Here is a 22,727-nt window from a genome sequence, read left to right on the forward strand (position 1 = left end):
TCTGTAGGACATCTGCTTTCTTTCTCCGTCTGCTCAGGCTGACTTCTGGGATAATAGAAAGATATCACAAACAATTCACTTGTTTGCAGCAAAAGGTCTTTAAAGAAAACAGCTTTTGGCGATTTTTTTTTCCCCAACTTGGATTTGAACATCTAGCTTTCCAATCCAGAAAGCAGATGTTTTAACAGTGACTGGGTAACAATTTTTAGCACGTTTTATATGACCTAAACATAATCCAACCAATAGAAAATGCTATTCGATGTTTAACGTTGAGACTCTTTTCTCTAGTGTTTAACACAGAACAGCTGGAAACTGAAGTATTTTTGGCACAAAAATACAAAAACGGGAAGTTTTTTTCCAGTACAAAATTGTTTGCACTCTTTGTCCTGACAGTGCCACCTGATTCCCCCTGGAGGGATTAAATTTCTCCACATCCATCATATCCAAATGGTGCAATGTCAAGAGACCGGCAATACCCTTAGTTTGCCCATCCATGACTGACATTCAGTACATTTTTGTCTGAGTAGACGAGGAGGTTGACGTAAAGGTAAATTCCAGACTAGCATCTTAAGACACAAGCCCTTTTGTGTACTGAATTTTGCTCTCACTCTAGACTCTACATAACCTCATTTAGCATGTAAATCGGTTTCGAGCAGGAGCTTGCGGACTGGCACTTTGTAAAATATCCTGCCCCATAAGCTACATGCATTCAGTTCTTAATAATAATGATATGATGATGATAATAATGATGATAATGGTAACAATAACGATGATAATAATAGTAGTAACAACAACAATAATAACAATAATAAATCATCTAGCAAAAATGCTGGGCTTAACAATAAACATGTCAGGATCCAAAAGCACATCTCACAATACTGGCTCATATTACAGCTGATGTCAAAGCTAACACATTGTTAATCTAGTAAAAGTACACTGCAATTTATCAGAGCATGTCTCCCTTGCCAGTCCTAATATTTTATTTAATAATTTTGAATTAAAAAAAAAAAAAAAAAAAGGCATGAATTTTAACTGGTATTTAGCCTAAGTTAACCAGTGGGGAAAAAATAAATCCAAGAATCTGGGAGTATTTAGAAAGCATCACCAAGGCTCCTGGCTCAAACACAGTTCTCAAGAGTCTGTTAAAATAAAAGATGTGTACTGAGTTTTCACATTTCAAATACTTATGACAGTCTGTTCCCATGTGGACATTTTGTGTTTCCACACTATCCATTTAAAAGATTCTATTTTTCTGTTGGTGAGTGCAAGTAAAAAGTGAGTACAGTGACATTACTCATCTGTTACCTCTGGAAACTGCCCATAGGATTTGAGAAAAATGTGGACAATCCAAAGCATGTCTCTCTGGGTGCCCAAAACCAGAAAGCAGTGAGAGTTTGCTGCACTGTTTCAGAAGAGAAATGGCAGCTCTCAGAATCATACTCTTCTGAAACAAGAATCTGTGCTTGCCAAGTAAAGCTACAAAATGTTCTTGTTATTTTTCTACAGTGTTCAAGAGTTAGTTCTTGGTATGCGAACTCTAATGTCCTCTTTCAATTTGCAGATAAACTGCAGTTCACTAAAACTGCATGGTTTCAATAAGATTTCAATTTCCAGGTACTTTGAGAATTTCAAAAGTGTCTTAACCCTTCTAAACATATGTTTCTGTGAATCTTGAGTCACACTTACTTTGCAGCTAAGCTAAGGATCCCAAATGGGCCACACGAAGTCTGGAATTGGGATGCAGTCTCACAGTTCATGTACAGTTTTGAAAAACAGACTGAAAGGCACTCCTTGTAACTGTGCTGAGCATGTATTCACATGTGGAAGCACAGAAATTACTTGTGAAATTGTAACTTTTATTGCTCACCTTATTTTAGTTGGCTCTTTCCTTCAGGTACTCTTCAAATTTTTATCGTCATAAGGGGTCTCAAGTGTTTTTCTGTACCTATAAGGCAGGCAGTGTCTTCAAGAAAACAAGCACATAAGCCAGCTTTCTAATGCTTAAAAAATATTCTAAAGTAAAATACAAGCATTCTTTGCCATATTGGGCTTTATCCTGTGTATAACAGTCTATATTTTCAAGGAAAGAAGTGGTCTTTTTTTTATTTGTGGTGCAAAACAGGCTCAGTCTACCCAGAGAGGTGGTGGATGCCTCATTTCTGGAGACATTCAAGGTCAGACTGGGTGAGGCTCTGAGCAACCTGATCTAGTTGAAGGTGTCCCTGCTCACTGGATGGGGTGTTGGACTAGATGACTGGAAAAGGTGCCTTCTAACCCAAACTGTTCTATGAGTCTATGACTCTATTTTGGCTACAGTGTAATTTAGTGAAAGTATTAAGTATTTCATTATTTTTAAAAACTGTTCTCATGCTTTAGGATCTACATTTTTAATTCAAATGATTCTTCTCTCTCTAAAGGTTCACAATACCTTCAGCTCAGATGCAACATGGAGTTTCCCTAATGCTCCATTTCTTAGAAGCATCTATGACATGATTAGCTTCTTATTCAACCAATGGAATGAATAAAGCAGACACAGTTGTTAGGTTTCATGGACAGAAAGGCAGAAGGAACCTTCCACAGCACTTTGAAGTTTTCAAGTGTTTTTTCATTACTGATGCAGCCGAGCAACTGCAGTTTGCTTTGAGATGGTAAAAATGAAATAATTTATTTTCATTGCACATTCCAGCCTAATACATCGTGGAATACATTTACCCCCTAAAGAACAGGCTTAGGTCTAAGGTACTTGCCATGTTGAAAGGGAAAACAAATTGTGATGATGATTGCACTTGATTTGTTGAAATATTTCACCCTCAGCACCGTGTGTGTCAACACAAGCAGAATAGTGCCACTGTTTCCTAAAGATTCACTGCGCATATGATCATCCATTAACTGGAAAAAAGGCCAACCCAGATTTGTAGCCAATGTGTTTGTTTTAATTTAAAAACAAAATGTAGTTACTAGCTAAAATAATAAGTATGTGGTCCACTCTATATGGCCAGCATCACCTCCTTAACGAGAGTCCAAAAATCCCTATATACCATTGTAAGGATAAACAGAACTTGATCTGTGCACAATTGGTACAGACGTGCAGAACTTTAATGAGCATTTCAAACCACCCCACAGAGAGACACCTAGTGTTTCCTTGAAAATGCATTGTTTGCTAATCAGCTGTAATGCGTGCTTGCATGGAATTTTGTTAATAATGAATCCCATGCCAACTTCAGTGAAAGGCTGAGATACATATCAAGTGAGCTCCAAGCAGACACCAGGCAATTGCAGCAGAAGCTACACTAAGCCACACATAGATGAATTCTCTTCCTTCCCAATCTAAGAATGATACCAGTCACATCTTCAAAAGGGGAATTGGCCGTTTGAATTTTCTGTAAGACAACAGCAGCCTGGTGTGGGGTTCTACCTCATTTATACACAATCTTGATTCATCTTTTGTTGACCTATTCTTCCTCTCTTTTCTAATCATGGTGTCCCAACAGCAAAATAACAAGCAGCAAATACTGGATATTTGTGACAGACAATTATTACAAGGTAAAAGTAATTTAATCTGTGTGACTTCAGTAACAGAGATTAATTGGTGGAGAATATACAGAGTAACACCTTCAACCTAAAAAGAGAGGTAGCATAGTGGGGTAATGATGAAGTCACAGGAGCTGTAGAAAAGCCAACCAGGAATGGCTATTCATTATGTTCCACACTACCAGATGTGTGAACATAGCAGGTAGCAGATATGAAACAAATTCCTTGCACACTTCTTTACACAGTGAATAATCAAGATGTGGACCCTTGTGTACATGGTACAGTTCAAAAGAACACAAACCCTTTCAAAAAGGAATCAGATGATCATTATGGGCCAGTGCAGTACAATTGCTGATCAGGGAGGCAGGAGGACTGATCCAGAAGAGCATCATCCTGCACACGCTCTGCTCCTGACCTGCTACCCAAGCACTGTAGAGCTAGACATCTCCATCAGGGTCTCTGCAAGTGTCACCCAGCAACCTGTGAAAAGATTAACACAAAGCTAATATAGTAAGTCCCATGGAGCTCTCTTAATCCAGTCCTGGTAGTTTAGTTCAGACTGAAGAGGTTATGGTAAACAAATATAACCCAGAGACACTCACTCTGATTTATTAAATTGTGCTTAAGCAGTGATGGAGAGGAATCTTTGCATTCCACTCTCTGACTCTTGACACAATTTAAAGCAACATTTTCTGATATTATCTAAACGGAAAAAGGTTTCCAGTGAGTGAGCTTTGATTATGAAATTCCAGTGCAGAAGTTTGACTTCTGCTTCCCCATGTACATGTTGGTGTTCAGATTAGAGGCCGTGTGCACGGAGCTGGAGGCTGACAGTATGGAGGAGTAAGGACTCATTGCAGTAGTTGTATAGAAACAGAGAAACTCATTAAATAACTCTCTGGAGAAGAAACTGCTACTTTATTCTAGAAGCTCTTACAGAAGTTAGACTGCTAAGAGCACAGTTATTCAGTAGTGTACTCAGTCTTCAGAGCACCATCACAGTTAACAGCCCTGGCAGTATTTGTGTATGTAGCCTTCTAAAATGGTTTTGGAATTCTTTCTGTGGGTTTTTTTTCACACCATCTCAGTATGGCAGTACTCAGATATTATTATAAGACAACATAAAAGTTAATGAAGAATGGAGGGTGAAAGAGCACTAAACTACACTGCAGTAAAAAATTTAAAGTAAAGCAGCCATTCAAGTACCAAATTCAGGATAATCGAAAGTGTTTCGTATGAAAAAAATATTCAGTGTCTGAACAGAGATAAATCTCAGATTTTCCTTGTGGGCGGTTCAAAGGTCTTCAAAACATTCTGTGATCGGCATCGTGGCACTATGGCTATTCCACAACCTGCTAAAAATATTTCTAGTCCTTGCTTTCATAAAGGAATTAGATGCAGGAAAAGAGCAGAGAAAGCTGTAAAAAATAATCAGAAGTTGGTGTGCATGCCAAGAGCCTTAGGACGTTATGATCAAAGTACAGCAATAGTTGCATATGCCATTTCCCTGAGGCCCGTATAACAATCCCTACAATTTTTACCAGGCAATAACTCATTGCTTACTGAACACTAAAACTGCAGTGATAATAGTCTGGACTACAGTTAATGCTGGTCTGTTGAAGGTATGAATCCACTCTGTGTACTGACTCCCCCACAACACAGACAGCAAGACTAGTTCCCTGATGCTGTCTTCCATGACACAGCTGCTCCTAGGGCCCCAGGGGAGCTGGACATGAGTGCTCCTGAAGTCAGTCATGAAATTACCTTAAATACTATGCTGGTTAAGATTAACTAGAATTCCTCTCATCCACTCTTTGGTCTTCACCATAGGGGTACATGCCACACAAAGTAGCTATCTTCTGTACGGTTAAGGGGGAAGTAAATGGGGAGGCGGCAAAATGAAAACACCTCTTGCTTGGACAGAGATCCAGGAAGAGGACAGAGGGCTTCTAATTCAGGGACTAATGATTTCTACAATCTAGGCACATGCTCCCAGATGACTGCTGCATAACTCAGAATTCAGTACATAAGCTCCCACTCTGGACAACAGAAAGAGGTGATTGTCTTCAAAGACAGGCTCAAGAGACCCAGAGGCTGAGCAGGTAAACAGCAGACTACTCCACTGAAAGTGCTGATAGCAAATGGGTGCTTAAAGATGCACACATCTCTTAGATGTCCCATTTCAACATGCACGTTATTTACCCAGTCTAAAAGCACAGAATCTATACATTAAGGCACAAACTGACTGGGACTTCAGAAATAACATGGCTGTTTCTAGTGGGTTCCCCTCTTTGTATGATGGCATATTGGCATGAGCAATCAGCCAAGAAAGGAGGTAGTGGGCTGTCAGGTCTCTAAAACCACACTGGATGAAAACCCTGCATTTCTGACATGTCAAGAAAACTTGTGCTACCAGGTGTTCTTGGAGAGGTCATTCCCAGCTTCCCTGTCGAAGCTGTACCATCATGCAGATGGGAATGCCAGAGTAATGAGGCCAGAGAAACAGCCAACAAGAAGGTGCATGCTCCTGTCTCCCAGGTCCTGGGTAAATACTTTAAGCACAAGACTGTTGTGGAAAAGACCTGACCACAATCATGGGAATATTTCCAAGGAAGAATGACCAGGGATGTTCTCCTCTGAAATCGATTGTCAGAGACCACCATGTGCTCCAAGCTAAGGTACCCCTGGGCATGTAAGGGGTGCTGCTCTCGTTTGCAGTGTTTTAATGGGAGTAAGAAGATACATGATGCAGTCTAGATTCAGGCGCATTAGGAAAGCACATCCAGCACAGGTAGGGGGGTGATGCTTACAGAGAAGGAGTCCTAGCACACAGATGGGATTGATGTGCCTAGTTCTGCCAAGGTCATAGCCCAGGCACTGAAACCAATAGTATAGGTGCTACCTGGAATGAAGAGAGATAGCACAGGTGCCCACCAAATCAATAGCTCACAGGCTTCCCCAGAATCAAGTCCTCCAAAACGTCAGATGGTTGTTACGCATCCACAGGCAGGCAGCAAGAGGGCCCCTGCTTTGGAAAGCAGTGACTCTCTTTTCTGCCTTCCAGGGGTGCCTGGACCAGGCCCGGAAGAAAAAATAGTTGTAATTTGTCCAAACAACAACATTGTAAACATTCTTTATGCCAAAAGTAACATTTGGCTATGAGTATAAGAAGCTCATAAATTAAACTTCCCCTGGCAATGCGAAATTATACATTACTTATGCCTTTACTTGATCTGATTTCCTACTGAGTATGTCAAACACTAATTAAGTACAAAGGGAGGCCCCAGTCTGGCAAACACTTACTCAAGGATGACTCCCTGCATTTTAGTGGTGCAAAAATTCAGTGTGAGTGGGAAGCAAGGTACGGGAAATGTGGGCAGGAATCTTCACAGGAAAGAGGCTTTGCGTACCAGCTGAGGTATTCTGTTTGCAATGGACTTATCTCAGCGTCTTTCTTTTAAGTTTAAAGAAAAAACGGGTTTTGCTTTCAGCGTCATTAATGAGACTTCACTTGAGAGAATGTTTTTTGAGCATACCTTACTCCTGGCTCCTGGCCAGCCCTAAGAGCAGTTGCGGTTTCTTCACAGAAATACAGATCTTCACAAAAAATAAAACTTTTCAGCTTGTAATTCCCCAGTGGTCGCCTCTCCAGCCAAATCACCCTTGGAAACATATTTTAAACAATTTGAGAAGGGAAAAATATTTGGAACTTTGCCTGTTTTGCTAAGGCTCAGAATCAAATTACACAGACAGAGCTTCTGTTTTTTTTAAAAATATTTTATGTCTATACTATTTTAAAGTACATGGAAAGTAGTATTTTTTTAAATAAAATAAAGCTTACTGGCGCCAGTATTACATCAGTGACTGTAACCGTTGTGTGCATTGTATCCCTGGTAAGGATTTCTCAATCTTAATGCAACTGACTCAGGACATCAGGCTAGATGCAGAAGGAGATGTGAACGCAATTAAGTCCTTTCCTGAGTTCTTTAGGAAAACAACAGCGCTATTACTATTTGATTTATGCTTCTCAGGTGATGTATGCCACATCCTTCATCTTTTAATGGAGAGTATGACTGAAAACTGGGATCTAAGCCCAGTTTCATGTTAGAACACTTTTTTTTTTCATTAGCAAATAAGAGCCAGAAACTTGCAACACTTACTTAGACGAATAATCATCAGTTTGGTCTGCAGCTTAGTGAACATAGATGGAGACAAAGGGGCCAAGTCCTTAATTGGTGCAAAATGGCAAAGCTCCAGGACTTAAAGAGACTTCAGGGGCTCTCAGTCGATTTATGCTTGCCGAGGATCTGCCCCAAGACATCTGCCTGTACATATGTAGCCTATGCGTACGTGTGTGATAATTGTGTGACATACTGTACTGCGGGGCATTTGATAAAGAAATATCCAAGCAATTTATCACATAGCTACGATTGCATCACCTGCCTATTAATCAGTCTCCCTGATTCAGTCTGGCATTCCTGGCTCTTAAGCTGCTTCAGACAGCACCATTTATATTTTAAAGCCAACCTGCCACGGAAGTATTTCCTCCCTTCCCCACCAAAGAAGTGGAATTTCCTCAGAAATTATAGTTGCATGAGGTCCAAGACAGGCAAAATTAATTCTGAAAAATATGAAATAGTCCTGGTTTTAAGGACGTATGTATTGTCCTGGTCAATGAAACAGAAATACTTTAGCAGCTTCCCATCAGACTAGCTTACTGAAATGTAGAATCTGAGATGTTCGGCTTTAAAACAGTGAATTTTTATTCATGGAAGTGACCTTGAATCATTTTAGATATGTTATAAAAGCATTAGTTTTAATTTTTCTCTTCCTTGTGGCAGTCAAGACACTCTGCTTAACAGGCTAAGAGACACAGGAACAGTCTCCTGAAAATGCTTCTTAAAGTTACGAAGTATTTTAGAAGAGTCCTTCTATAACATACATGGCTGGAATAGCAAATCCCAAACTTATGCTAATGAAATTGAGCCACCACAGACCGTACATGCCTCATTCACCATTCTCAAACACGTATGTCAAAAGATTGTTCAGGCTGGAAAGTCAAGCCGTCAAGATTCAGGAATGAGAAGTTGCAAGATTTCCCGATCATGATACCGTTTGTCCAATCCCTATTATATATGTTACCACACTGTCACACAAACCACCCTCTGACCCATCAAAGCAGATGGGTATTTTTTATTTCTTTTTGGTCTCCCCGTTTCTCACATGGTCTTCCAGTTTGTTTGGCACAATATAATTAAGCTCTGCACTTCATGGACAAGTATTGACTCCCTCTTGGCTCTCACTATAACTTTGCTAGAGTGGTACAGCCCGGGAGTATGAAGAAAGAAAAGGGAACGCCAGACTTGCAAGAAATAAGTTGCTGACAGTTTATTTTTTCTGGCATAGCTAGAACCTGACTGCATGCTGCATGTATGGGGCATTTGCCATGAGCCTCACTCGCTCCTGTCTGTGAGCTGCCAGCCATTCTGCAAGCCTGTCTGCAGATGTGTTCCCTAAATGGGCAGGAAAATATGCAGCTAATGGCTGTACAAGAAGAGACTGCCTCAAACGGTGGTCCAGCAGGAGATTTAGAGAAACAATCCAGTTGTTTAAGAAGCCCTCATTCACCTTAACCAGGAAACTGGCCCTTTTTTTACTGCAGCTCCCTACTCAATGGAGACAAAGAAAGACCACAAAAACAAACTGAGGCAGAAAAATGGTGCCCAGTGCCTGCTGGTGTGCAGTGGGCTATGCTAAGCAGGGAAGGAATTAAGCAAAAGTGTCTGCTTAATTCTAAAGTTTTTCCTGAATTATTTAAAAACAAAACAAAACATGGCCAAATATTTGAGACATGTTTTCCCCAGTCAACAACAGTAAGCAAAAGGCACATTCTGGCATGATGGCAGCATGTTCTCTTTGCATGAGATTCAAAGGCTTGCTTCATTTGTAGGATTGAAGAGGAAACTGAAAATAAATTAATTTAAACATAAATATCATAGTTTATTTCCTCTAAAGCTTCTCTAAATTCAACCTGAAGTAGATAGCCAGAATGGAAAACTAATAGCCTGCGCAGTTAAAAAAATATGCCATGCTTTGCAGTGACTATAAGAAGAGGCCTTATAATGGGAAACATACAGAAACCATAGGTGTAGCCTATAAAATGTGGAACAGGAGATAGATGCTTAATAAATCACCAGATTACAGCTTTGCTCAGAGTGTGATCTGTATCTATTTTAATCAGGACTTAATATTATGGCCTGTCATTCTTTTCCTGCATTCTTTTCACATCCCACATCATTGACACTTTGCTACAGACCATGTGGAGAGAAAACAATACAACAGGAATTTTCTTGAGGAAATTTTTATCTGTATAAATGACAACAAAAGAAGGGAGAGTGACTATGAAATAAAAGGAGCAATGGCTAGAAATTAAGACACTGACATGACATGCATGGTACATTTATTTAATGAATGTGTTGTATACAAAGAAATACAAAGAGAGAGCGGCACAGGTTGCACAAGTTGCAAGACTACTGGAGGGCACGGCAGATCTTGGAGTGATTGGAGAAGAATGAAAAGTGGCTGAGGAGCTCTGAAGCCAGGGGCTGGGGAAGTAAGGACTGACAAGCTGGACAGGATATAGGTACCAACTAGAATACCACAACTAACCCTGCTACTCCCTCTCCTTTGCTCCTTCTTCTCTCTCTCAAGTCATGTCTGAGAGAGAGAAGCTAAAATTTTATGACATTAATAAATGTGTTTTGAGGAGTCACAACTAACTAGCCCATACTAGGTGGCAAAATATTTATGTAAATACAGACACAAGGCAACCATCTCTTCTTCTGCCTTTGCACTCAGCCCTCAGCAATGAGATGGCATATTTGATATCCCTATCTCCTGCTGTGGTCCCCATTTTATCCGGGATCTTGCCTGGCCACTTATTATGGACAACGTAGACAGACAATAACTGACTGTGTGAGATAAGGTTCAAGCTCATGAATCACCCACAATTTATACCATCCTACAACCCGTATCTTTTTGGATGCCCTCTGTCCAGCCAACACAGATAAAGTGCTTCATTCCATGATAGCAACTGTACCTATGCGGTGGCTACACCTGTGGCTGTGCAAGCCAGCTCCTGCACCAGCTACAAAGCCACTGTGCAAAGTCACCCAGGTGAGTACAGGGGCAGCTCTCCTGTAGCCACGCAGAAACAGATGGCTGCTTCCATTTGCAAATCCAGCACCTTGATTCCAGTCAGAAGGGAACCAATCTCATGTGGGAAGATGAGCTGTGAGGCTGTTGCTGTGAAATGTTCATTACCACTTCACTGCTGTCTTCTCTCATACCATATCTCACATGGCTTTACCAATGCTTGCAAGGTTACTGAAGGCCAAGCCCAGGTTATACCTGCATCTCTCTATATTAGATGTTACTCAAGGACTCCATATTCTTTGCTCCTTTACATTCAACCTGGACTTTGTACTCTTTATAAAGAGAAAAGTGTCCTTTCCCATTGCACTCCACAGGCTTTTTGATGACTCTCAGAATCCATCAATTATACCCATGGCAAGAGTTCATTTCAAGGATTTCCTGATCCTTCAGCACTCCCCATATGGCAAGCAGAGGTAATTCCTCTTTATGTCTCAGGACAGTTGGAGAAAACATGGTACAGCCATATAGTGCACAGATGTAAACAGACTGATCCTGAGCAGGACCAGCACTTAAACAGGTAGATGATATCTCATCACTGTGAAAAGAACAGTAAATGCTGATGCATCCTGGTAGGGATGAAAAATGGAGGACTGCCAAAAGAGCACTCAGAGCAGATGGACAAACACAGACATCTGCACACTGACTTAATACTCAGTAAACCAACTGCACTTTAAAAATAGCAGCAAAGAACGTGCATTATCTCACCAGCTAATACATACTAAAATATTGTCATGTAAACAGAGGTCATTTCAAATGAACCATCCGTCCCCCCCTACTACCTTATAGGCAAGTCTTTAGCATATGTTTTTCCAAACAGTCCTTGGCAGTTCTATATCCCAAACCTTAGCTCTTTTAAAATGGACAGAAAATTGTTTTGGAAAAGGACCAAACATTAACTGTTAAAACTCAAACAAAGAAGTATGAGTCAGGAAACTAATCTTTTTTTATATATCTGAAATGAGAAATGAAATTCAGTTTGGAAAACATTTTTATTAAAAACTGTAGCTGTCTGTACTCAGAAACACCCTGGAGGTCTAAAGATGATATCAGTATATAAATATTCAGGGCTTCCTGAATATTTCTTTTCAGAAAAGACTTTCCCCCCATACCCACCCTGTTACAATTTCTTTGACCTTTAGAAAACAGTTACTATTTGTAGCTTGATTTTTTCAAGATGTTCTCCAGTACATAAAGATGGCAGGGAATTCAATTTAAAAGTCAACTCATGAAACACCATGTAATAGTCAGAAGATAGCATTGCTTTAGGCAATATTTTATTAAGTGAACAGCCATTCAAAGCATTCTGGAGCATATTGTATCCTATTCAAAGGCATTCACTTCAGTCAATGCTACAGTAAATGTATTTTACAAGAGAGATGCTATTTGAACTATCCACAGGCATATGGATATAGCACAGTAGTCAGCTGTAATGGAGATGATTCTTCCTCTGACTTTACAGAGGACTCTCAAAAGGACTGATACATAAAAAGGTCTTTTTTCTTTTCTTTTTTCCTTTAAAGGGAACAAGGCTTTCATGAGTTCCCATAGAACAGCTGCAAAAATATCTTCAGTCTGTCATCTGGAATTCCTGAAGGTGACTTGTGGATTTGTGGCTAATGAAACACTGCAAAATAGCACTCACCATGTTGTAAAATACCCCTAATGGTTTATTAGACTCTTACAGTGTAAAAAATGGAAGGTGCCCAAAGCATGTTATTCTGTTATAATTATACAAAGCACAAAGTTAGAAAGAAACACATTCAGAACTGAACAAAACATAGGGTGATTTCTCTGTGTCCTCAGAAGTGGATTATGGATGATTTATGACATTACAACGCAATCACTGGAGACCTGGGGGTCAATTAAAGATTCTCAGTGATGAAATTCATTATGATTTCACATGATTTACAGTGAACCAAAATTAAAACATGGTTGCCGAAAACTTATTCCACTTGACCCTATCCAGCCCAAGAATTTGTTTTTGAAACAGGACTAGCTCAGTCCACAGAGAAGCCATGGGATGAGAGCAGCAGCAGGTAATCATGTAGGGTTGAGAGCAATGAGAGAGTACTAAGAGAACTGCTCTTTCCAAGGTTGAGAAAACACTGTATGCATTAAATATCATAGAGGACTTTTTATATTTTTGGTTTTCTACTTTTACAAGACAAGATTTAGTAAAGTACAGGAAATCACTCTGTTTCTAAATGAATTATCTTGTACACTACCACTTAGCTGAATAAAGAGGGAAGCTGTTCCCTCCAAAACAACACTTTATGTGAATTCATTCAAATAATGGCTTGCTCTGGACTACCTGCTCTGAGCCAAGCTGTAAGCCTTGAACATTTGTAGTATGCCATGTAGGCTGCAATTTTCCACCTGTGGTAACTCTGGTCTCCGGAAGGTTCCCAAATCCACTGAAAGACTTGAAGATGGCTGACCAAATGATCCTGAAGTACATTCTCATAGAAATACATTTAGGTATGAATTTGTACAGTGTTTTGCCTTTGACAAATAATTTTGCAAAGGGAAATTCAGTTAAAAAGTTAGCAAAAGGCAACTTGAGAGGCCATAGCAATATCAATAAATACGGTCAAATAGAGCACATCTTCTCTGACTGTTTTTTTGGGGGTTTTTTGAGAGGATTTTTTTTTCCTGTTGGGGTTTTGGTTTTTCTTTTCTGGTGTTTTGTTCGATTTGGTTTTTTTTTTTTCCTTTTTTTATTAGTATCAGCAAGAATGAGGGGAAATAACAAAAAAAAAAAAAAAAAAAAAAAAGGGAAACCCCCTCCACCAAAATCCAAAATCAAGAAAGGGCCTGAGAGACTAAAAATGTAAGGAAAAAAAAAAGAGAGGCATAGGGAAAAAATGTATAAAGATTTATCACAAAAGGGTAACTATTCTGCAGTGGAATAAAGAATGGTGAAAAAAAAAGTAAGACACTGGTGCTACCCACACACATATATGATGCTTTGCTCTTACCTTAAGGAAAACCACTACTTTTCAGTAAGCATCAGATTATCCATATCAGAACACACTGATAAACTTTTCAGTGTATGAGAATTTACTTCAGTTGAAGAGAAACAATATGTTGGAAGTCACAAGGTCGGCCCAGCTAACCCAAACCAAGTGATCAGTTAGCAATCGTATTTTTCTGTCAAAAAACATCTAAAGCAGCTATATAACTCAGGTTAAACTTTGGTTAAAAACAACTATGAAATAGACATATCCTTTGAAAAGAGGGAGTATAGTAAGTTTTCAAGCAGGACTAGCTTGAATTGTGTAACTGATTGTGTAATCCCAAGAGATGGACCATAAATGCACTGCAAAACTTCATCCCTATAGCATCTGTATAGCATCTTCTTATTATGAAGAAAAAAATGGAAAATTAAAAAAATATGAATATGAAAGTATATGAAAAAGATAGAATGAAAACAAGCGATTCATAAACTTAGACTGTTGCTGGAACAAATCAACTTGGACCTTAAGAAAGAGGCAAACAGAGAATAGGGAACTTTCTTTCACAGCTAAATTAGGAATGAAATGCCAAACATGGAAGGCAAGGACAAAGTTTAGATTGGTAAGGCTATTTTTCTCCTAAGACATGAACCTTAATCTAGGGAGTATCTTTTTCACTATTTCTAAGCCTTTATATTACTGCTAGCCCATAAGCACAAGCAGCGTATCTAGAGTAGTGTAAAGACTGAAAAAAAGGAAGAAACAGGTACTAAATAGATTTGAAGGCTGAAGGTATAAAATAGATGAAAGAACAGAATGAAGCAAATGTAAATGCTATTGGCTGGATTTTACAAGAATATTTGCAATGGTGTTATGCTAAATAATAACCTGAGTCTGCTTTAGTTCTCCTTGAAGTCTGGATGCTAACACGTCAAAAAGCAACTAGACAGTGCTACACAAACAGCAGTTTCATCTGTAACATAATGAACTGAATTAGCATGGGTATAATGAATAACTGATTATCTAATAATTGCTCTAATAATTAGTTTTATAAATATCATATGAATTAATCTTGATATAAAATTACATGGGAGGGAAACTGAAATATAGGTATGCATAGTGGTATTTAAAGGTGGTAAAAATTTGCATCAGTTATAAGAGATGTTTCCAAACAAAGAAATCTATTGAAATAAAGTAGCAGAAACCCCTTAACCTATCACTTAGGACATTTTAAAATAAGCCAAAATAAACCACTGGAAAATTTAACACAATGATTAATCTCACACTGACTGCATAATTATGCAATAGGGATGTAGAACATTCCAAAACCTTTTTTCCGTATCTAGTGTCTAATATCTGTAAGCCTCTGGACATGTTTGGGCTATCCAGCTATGGATATTAAGTCTGGCTCCAGAAAGCAGCATGATGCCAGCGTACAACTCAGTTCCCAGAGTTTGGGAAATCTCCAGAGCACTGCCATCGCTAACCACTTTCCCAAAAGCACCAACTTTAGTCACATCTTTACAGCCTCCCTAATCTGATCCATCCCTTTCAGGGAACTTTGAAAAGAACAGTCCCCTCAGGCAAGCAGAAATACAACAATACAGCTCACCTCCATGATACACACAGAGAGTGATTACTGTTTGCCAGGAAGAACAAAATACTCATTTGCAATATGTCTGAGGATGGCTGGTGGCTCAGTGTATTTTGGTGTACCAAAGCCCTGAACACATTATTTCACCTGAAAAGAAAACCACAGTTACTATGCAGTGTTGTTACCAAGATCTTTCACCTCAATATTTTAATGTTTATTATTGGCACAGTGACAAGTTTATGACTGACTGCCTTTCTCCATCATTGCTGAAGCCTTAATTTTTGTTAGCTGCAGAAAGGAGATAGATACACTTTCAAAGCTACCTGTGACTGTGAATGATTCCTTTTTTGAATGTCAAACTAGAAAATCTGATTTTCAAAGGTTAGGTGCTCAACATATTCCGAAAATCAGGCTGTCTGGAAATGTCTGACTGTGTTCCCAATATGGAACTGAATCATTCATCACTTTTGCAAATCAAACTTTTAAAACACAAAGACATTTTTCTTTCATCCTGGCATTCAGATACCACAGCTAAGGGCGTAGTAGAGGAGTGGAGCGGAACTCTACTAACTGCTTTGACATCTTTTAGTTTTATGTGAAGTGCAGGAAGAAAGATTCATGTACCTGCATGAATGTAGTTGCTGTTCTTGTCATAAAATCTGCTAATTGTCCAAGCTATCTCCCTCCATATAAAAATCCATCTTTATTCATTCTTCTCCTCTGGTATTTCAAGCAAGTGAACAAATGAACTAGAGAGGTTTAGGCTGCTGACCATACCAAAAGTTGCACTGATTAGCTAAAACTGCCTTTAAAATGACCTAGTCATATCAGATAAAAATCCTTGCCCAAGCATACTTATATTGGTTTATTTACTGAGTAACATGGATTTATTTGGATTTGGTAATCTGAGTCAGGAGTCTGAAGTATTTGCATGCCTACTTCATGTTTAGCATACTATTTAGTCTATACATATTTTGTTTCAGCACAATGGAAGAACAAAACCCTTCTAATAAGGTGTAATAAACAAGCCTGACACTCTTTTATAGCAGGTCAACTCAATAAAGACATCACCATTTTTCCATTATATGAAGCCAGCTGTGCTTAAAGGGGTCTATTGGAAGACACCCAAAATCAGTTTGCTAACTCCAAATTTAAGCTGAATTAGATTTTTATTACTTTAATGAAAGAATTTTGAATGACAATTTTATTTTAATCATATCTACTTTGGTGTGTAAACAAGGTCTTAGGCAAATATCATCACAGGATACATCAAGGATACTTATTAAACTGAACAGATTGGGGATATGCTTTTGAATTGCATGTTTCACTGCAGCCATTTCCAGATTCTAATACAGAAAATTAATTTACGGGTAGGACATCAAATTAGGTATTACCCTTCCAGTGCTCATCTTACATTTGTTCTGGTATAATCTGAAACCACAAAAATTAAACAGCTATTCTTTATTTTAATCCTTCAGACAGTATAGAGTGGAATTCTTCTTACTAAAAAAGCTACTCATTTTTGCATGCTTCTCACAAAGGAAAACTCAGAATTCCCTATTTCTTGCAAATTTTGATTATACAAATTTCAAAGAATCGCATCCAGAAAAAGAAATACAAACCTATTACCTGCTTCAGATAATATCTGGTTGTAAGCATTTGAAAAAACTGAAAAAAAAATTGAAAAATCAACAAACCAAAACCAACAACCAAACAGAAAACATCTAACTGCTTTTGTGTGTATATACATTGACATGTCCAACAGATAACTTCTGTAATACTGTGATGGTTTAAATTTGTTTGACATAGTAACAACATACATGGTTTACATTTATTTTTGTAGAACATGGTCATTTAAAGCCTTTATCTAACTGGCTTAACAGGTGACCAGAAATGTGTTGTTCGTAATTACTTTTGCCTTTGTTAGGACCAAAAAAGGGTTGGAGTTCTACTCTGTTCTTAGATTTGTTTTAACAGCATGTGTGGTCTAATTTGTAGTTTAGATTGGAACAGAGTTCAAAACAGCAGAAGTCCAGCAAAGTATTGCGCAATATTTCCATGTTTACTGTACTGGATGCACTGGGTAAATACTCTCACTGATACTTAGTATTTCATATATAAATAACAATCTCTAACTTCACAAGTATGCTACTCAGTCTTTAAGCAAATATTATAAATGGAAAAGGTCTATTAAAAAAAAAAAAAAGAAGACTGAATTAAAAATATATTTAAGGCAAGTTTATGTATCCACTCAAATATATAGACCTCGAGGCAGGGACTGGGGGCGCAAGGAACTGCTTTGAGGGAATTGCCTGATGCAGCTGCCAAGCCACTCTCCATCATATGTAAAAAGTCATGGCAGTCACGGGAAGTCCCCAAAGACTGGAAAAAAGGAAACACTGCACCCATTTTTACAAAGGGTAGAAAGGAAGATCCTGGGAACTACCAACCTGTCATCCTCACTTCTGTATCTGAAAAGAACATGGGACAGATCCTGCTAGGAGCGATGCTAAGTCACATGGAGGACAGGGAGGTGATTCAAGACAACCAGCACTGCCTCATAAAGCACAAGTCCTGCCTGACCAACCTACTAGTCTTCTGTGATGGCATGACTAATCACTGGACAAGGGAAGAGCTATGGATCTCATCTGTATGGACTTCTCTAAAGCCTTTTACAGGCCCCTATATCTTTCTCCCTAAATTGGAGAGATTCTGATTTGGTGGTTGGACTACCCTCTGTATAAGGAATTGGCCTAATGGTCACATCCACAGGGTAGTGGTCAATGTCTCAATTTCCAGATGGAGATCAGTGACAAGCAGTGTCCTGCAGTGGTCCTTACTGAGATCAGTACTGTTTAATATCTTCATCAACAACGTGGTGGGTTTGAGTGTGCCATCAGCAAATTTGCAGATGACACAAAGTTGAGTGGTGCAGTTGAGATGGCCGAGGGAAGGGGTGCCATCCAGAGGTACTTGGACAGGGTTGAGAGGTGGGCCTGTGCAAATCTCATGAGGTTCTACACAGCAAGTACAAGGTCCTGCACCCAGGTCAGCGTGACCCCCAGTATCAATACAGGCTGAGAGATGAAGGGGTTAAGAGCAGCCCTGCAGGGAAGGACTTTGGGATATTGGTAAGTGAAAAGGTGGACATAAGCTGGAAATATGTGCTCATAGCCCAGAAAGCTAACCACATCCTGGGCTGCATCAAGTATTGCCAGCAGGTCAAAGGAGGCGATTCTTCCCCTCTGCTCCACTCTCATTAATGCTCCACCATCCGGCTCTGGAGTTCTCAGTAAGGGAAAGACATGGACCTATTGGAGCAGGTCCAGAGGACAGACACAAAAATGATCAGAGAGATGTAAAACTTCTCCTATGAAGACAGGCTGAGAGAGTTTCGCTTGTTCAGTCTGGAGAAGAGAAGGCTCTGGTGAAATATAATCATGGTCTTTCAGTACTTCAAGAGGTCTTACAAGAAAGATTGGGACAGAATTTTTTAGTGGGGCCTGTAGAGATAGCACAAGGAGTAATGGTTTTAAACTAAAAGGGGAGATTCAGGCTAGATATAAGGAATACTTTTTTTTTTAATTATTATTAAGAAAGTGGTGAAACAGGCTGCCCAGAAAGGTGGTAGATGGCCCATCCCTGGAAACATTCAAGGTCAGGTTGGATGGGGCTTTGAGCAACATGATCTTGTTGAAGATATCCGTGCTTATTGAAGGAGGGATGAACTAGATGGCCTTAAAAGGTCCCTTCCAGCTGAAACCATGCAGTGATTCTATGAGTGCAGTAAACTTACACCACTGTATTTGCACGTCCCAAGTCATTAGTATTCCAAAATTACTAATGATATCCTGACTCCAGCTTTTCCAAACAGGCCCTTTGCTGTAACAGGAGAAGGCTACCTGCACTTTCATTTATTCTCTGCTCCCGTAACACCTCTGAGATTGAAGTACAGTCAGTTGTTTATGGTTTAAGTCACTTCAGTTTCATCCAGCATACATGTTAGTTCATTCCAAGGCTATTTTCTGGGAGGCAACCAGGCAGCACTTCCAGGCATAGCACTCTCCAGAGTCAAAAACAGCCCCACACAGTCTTTCAATGCTACATCAACATGCTTTGGTCACCCACACATTCCCAAATCACACCCCACAGCATGCAACAGTCTCAAGAGCCATGCTAGACACGTATCATGCTGGTCGTCTGCAGCATATGTTGAGTGGAAAAAAGCTATGAAGTATCATAGAGTGTCAGCCAGAGCCCCAGGCTGATAGGTGTGCAAGAGGGCATCTGAAACATCTTCCAGAAGTAACCAATCCTGAATTACATATAGGTAAATAGATTAAAAAACATTGGTCTGAAGGCCAGGTGTTGAATACCCACAGTAATGTTCACAAGATTCTACACTGGCAAAGATAACCTTAAAAATGTATAGCAAACCTAACAATGTCTAACTGATCATACAGCATGAAGCTTCAACTCACTGAGGTGACTGTTGATCAATAAAATCACTTACTATCCTCCCTGTTTGCTACTTTTCTTTCTGACTACAGCAAGAGAGAGGAGGGATGCTCACACTTGAAAGCCCCTCTCATTTTGGGGAGTATTCACACTTAGTTTAGGTGGCTAACTTAAGACACCAATCTCCCCAACAGCCCTGCACAGTCAATAAAAAGATAAACTACTCCAGACGTGGAGCTAGAACCTAATTTAGATGCCTTCACTTGCCCTTCTCTATTGAAACAGACACCACTTGGGAAAGCATTATATTCATTCCCCCTTCCCCACCCCACTTTGTGCTGGGAATCTGGTAAATCACAATGTTTTTCTTTTGTAACTTTAGAGTGCAGAAGTTATTATTTACGGGTCTCTGAGGGTACATAAAATCCAAGAACTCAGCAGTATGCACATGTCCATATTCAGTTACCTGAACAGGCTACTGTAAGTGACACCTTACTGGCCCATTTCTATGGGATGAATACTGGTGTATGAGTAGAACTTCTACTACTTCCCATGTCTTCCATGCACCATAATGCCAAGGTTCTGAGAACTACTGGCAGAGCTTGGTAGGAAGCTGCCTTTCACAGACAGGTGGAGACCTCTACTAGTAAAGAACTCAATTCCTTCCTCAAGAAGAAAAAGTGCTCTCTCACTGCGTGTATCTCCATCAGGCACATACTAAGATATAACTGGATGCACAAGTTGAAATTTTATCAGCTAATTAATTCACAGGACTCCTGCCAGACAATTTTAATAGCAGCTGTAAATCTCTTGAAATGCAGAAAAAGCAATATAATCCAATAAAAGAAATGTGATTAGAAATAATTTGAGAGGAATTAACCACATGTATAGCCCATGTATTTTTAATTACATCTGAATGTGAACTGTCAAATTTTAAGGTCAACAGTTTTTGTGTCTATCTGATTTTCTAAACACTCTCATTGCAAAGTAGGTCAAAGAATTAAAGAAAACACAAGTTGGAAAGGAGATCTATTAGGAAATGATGTGAAATAAAAAGGTGAAAAAGACAGAATTAAACAAAAGGGTACCCCTGAGTCTTTTCAATAAATCCAGATCATATACATGCTGGCTTTTCTGGCTGCTAAAATGATCCCTAGTGATGGAAGACTTCTACTATAATAATAATTGGGGAGCTGATATAAAGAACTATATTAATTACTAATACAGGAAAGGATGGAGTACAGAAAACATAGCAAATGTGGGTAATCAGATCTTTTTTTACTGTCTAGTCATGGAACACATTTTCCTATACAGAATCATAGAATCACAGAATGGATAGGGTTGGAAAGGACCTTAAGATCACCTAGTTCCAACCCCCCTACCATGTGTAGGGATGCCTCACACTAGACCATGTCACCCAAGACTCCATCCACCCTGGCCTTGAGCACTGTCAGGGATGGAGCATTCACAGCTTTCTTGGGCAACCCGTTCCAGTGCGTCACCACCCGCACAGTAAAGAAGTTCTTCCTTACATCTAACCTGAACTTACCCTGTCTAAGTTTGAACCCATTACCTCTTGTCTTATCACTACAAATTCTGATGATATTGTGCTTTATGAAAAAGAACAAGAGCTGTTTTCCTCAGTACTTTTAGAAGAACTCTGAAAACTGAAAAGCTGAATTTGACAATACCATTTCTGTTAGAAAACTTTTATCATAGAAGAGGAGGAAGAGAGTTATTTCTCTAGGTTTATTTCCACAAAAGATTTCCTTCCTCCAGTAGAGCACCATAAGCCCCAAAGTCCTTAATCAAAATGGCCATTAAAAATAGATACAGAATCCAAATGCTCATTAAATAAAGACATACTAGTCCATTTTAAGAAGTTAACTTATTAACAAAGAGTATATAATTCTGGATGTAAATGATCATACGCTGCATAGCTGAAAATTGTGGTAAGCGAAGAGCACAGCTGTTTTCTGTTACAATTTTTTGTCATTGTATGATGCCAAAGATAAATATAAATTCAAAACTTTAAAGTCAACATTTCCATTATGACTTATATTTCTTTAGCTGAGAGGTGTATGTGAAAAACTCTGCCTATTGATGATGCAATGCTTCATGCCATGCCATGCCTTTCCGACCAGCAGGCAAAATCAACACAGTCCGCAGCCATTGAAGCCTGTCACCACTAATAGGACCAGGCACGGATCCTCCTCCTGCTCAGGCAGCACCAGCGGTGCCTCTCCCCATCCGCGTCAGGGATGCAAGGCAGCAGTCAAGGCTCCTCTACTCCCCCTCCTGGGAGGTCCGAAGTTCAGCTGCTGCCATTACTCACAAAATAAACAGCCTGCTTTCTGCTCCAGAAACGAAGGACAGCCGAGCTGTATGGCTTTTGCAGATGAATGTAGGAGCTGGGAGGGGGCATAGCTCATCCCCCAGCTGTCCGCAGAAAGCAGCCCCCCTGGGACAGATAGCCAGCCATTCCTGCTGTCCCACGCTGGGGAATATCAGAAGGCCCTTGTCCCACTCCAAGGCACTATCCCGCAGTTTCCTCTCTCAGACTCTCTACAGCCAGAACATCACAGCTTCCAGGGCCCCTTTTCTCCAGCTGCACCAACGTGGACTGCTTTCCCCAGCAATCAGGCAGTGTGGCAGCACTTTGTACAGTCTTTACAATGTGACCTCCAATTTACCCATCCCAAACTAGCCAACTTTCACCAGTAACAGTGTTATTGTCAGGGAACAGGGCTGCAAAGTAATGCATGAATGAGCCTGGTGTAGATGACAATGTGTGTTTACTGCATCCTGCCTGAATTGCATCTAGCATTTTTAATAACATTATTAAACAGGAACTGAAAGAAACAGCTCTAAGCGAGGTAGATGAACGCAGAGTTTCTGAATGCAGTTTTCATGGATTTAAGAACACAAGCAAGCACAAGTTTTGCTCCAGAAGAGGCAAAACTGTACTGAAGGAG

This window comes from Lathamus discolor, chromosome Z, assembly GCF_037157495.1.
Source record: "Lathamus discolor isolate bLatDis1 chromosome Z, bLatDis1.hap1, whole genome shotgun sequence".
Classification (NCBI taxonomy): domain Eukaryota; kingdom Metazoa; phylum Chordata; class Aves; order Psittaciformes; family Psittacidae; genus Lathamus; species Lathamus discolor.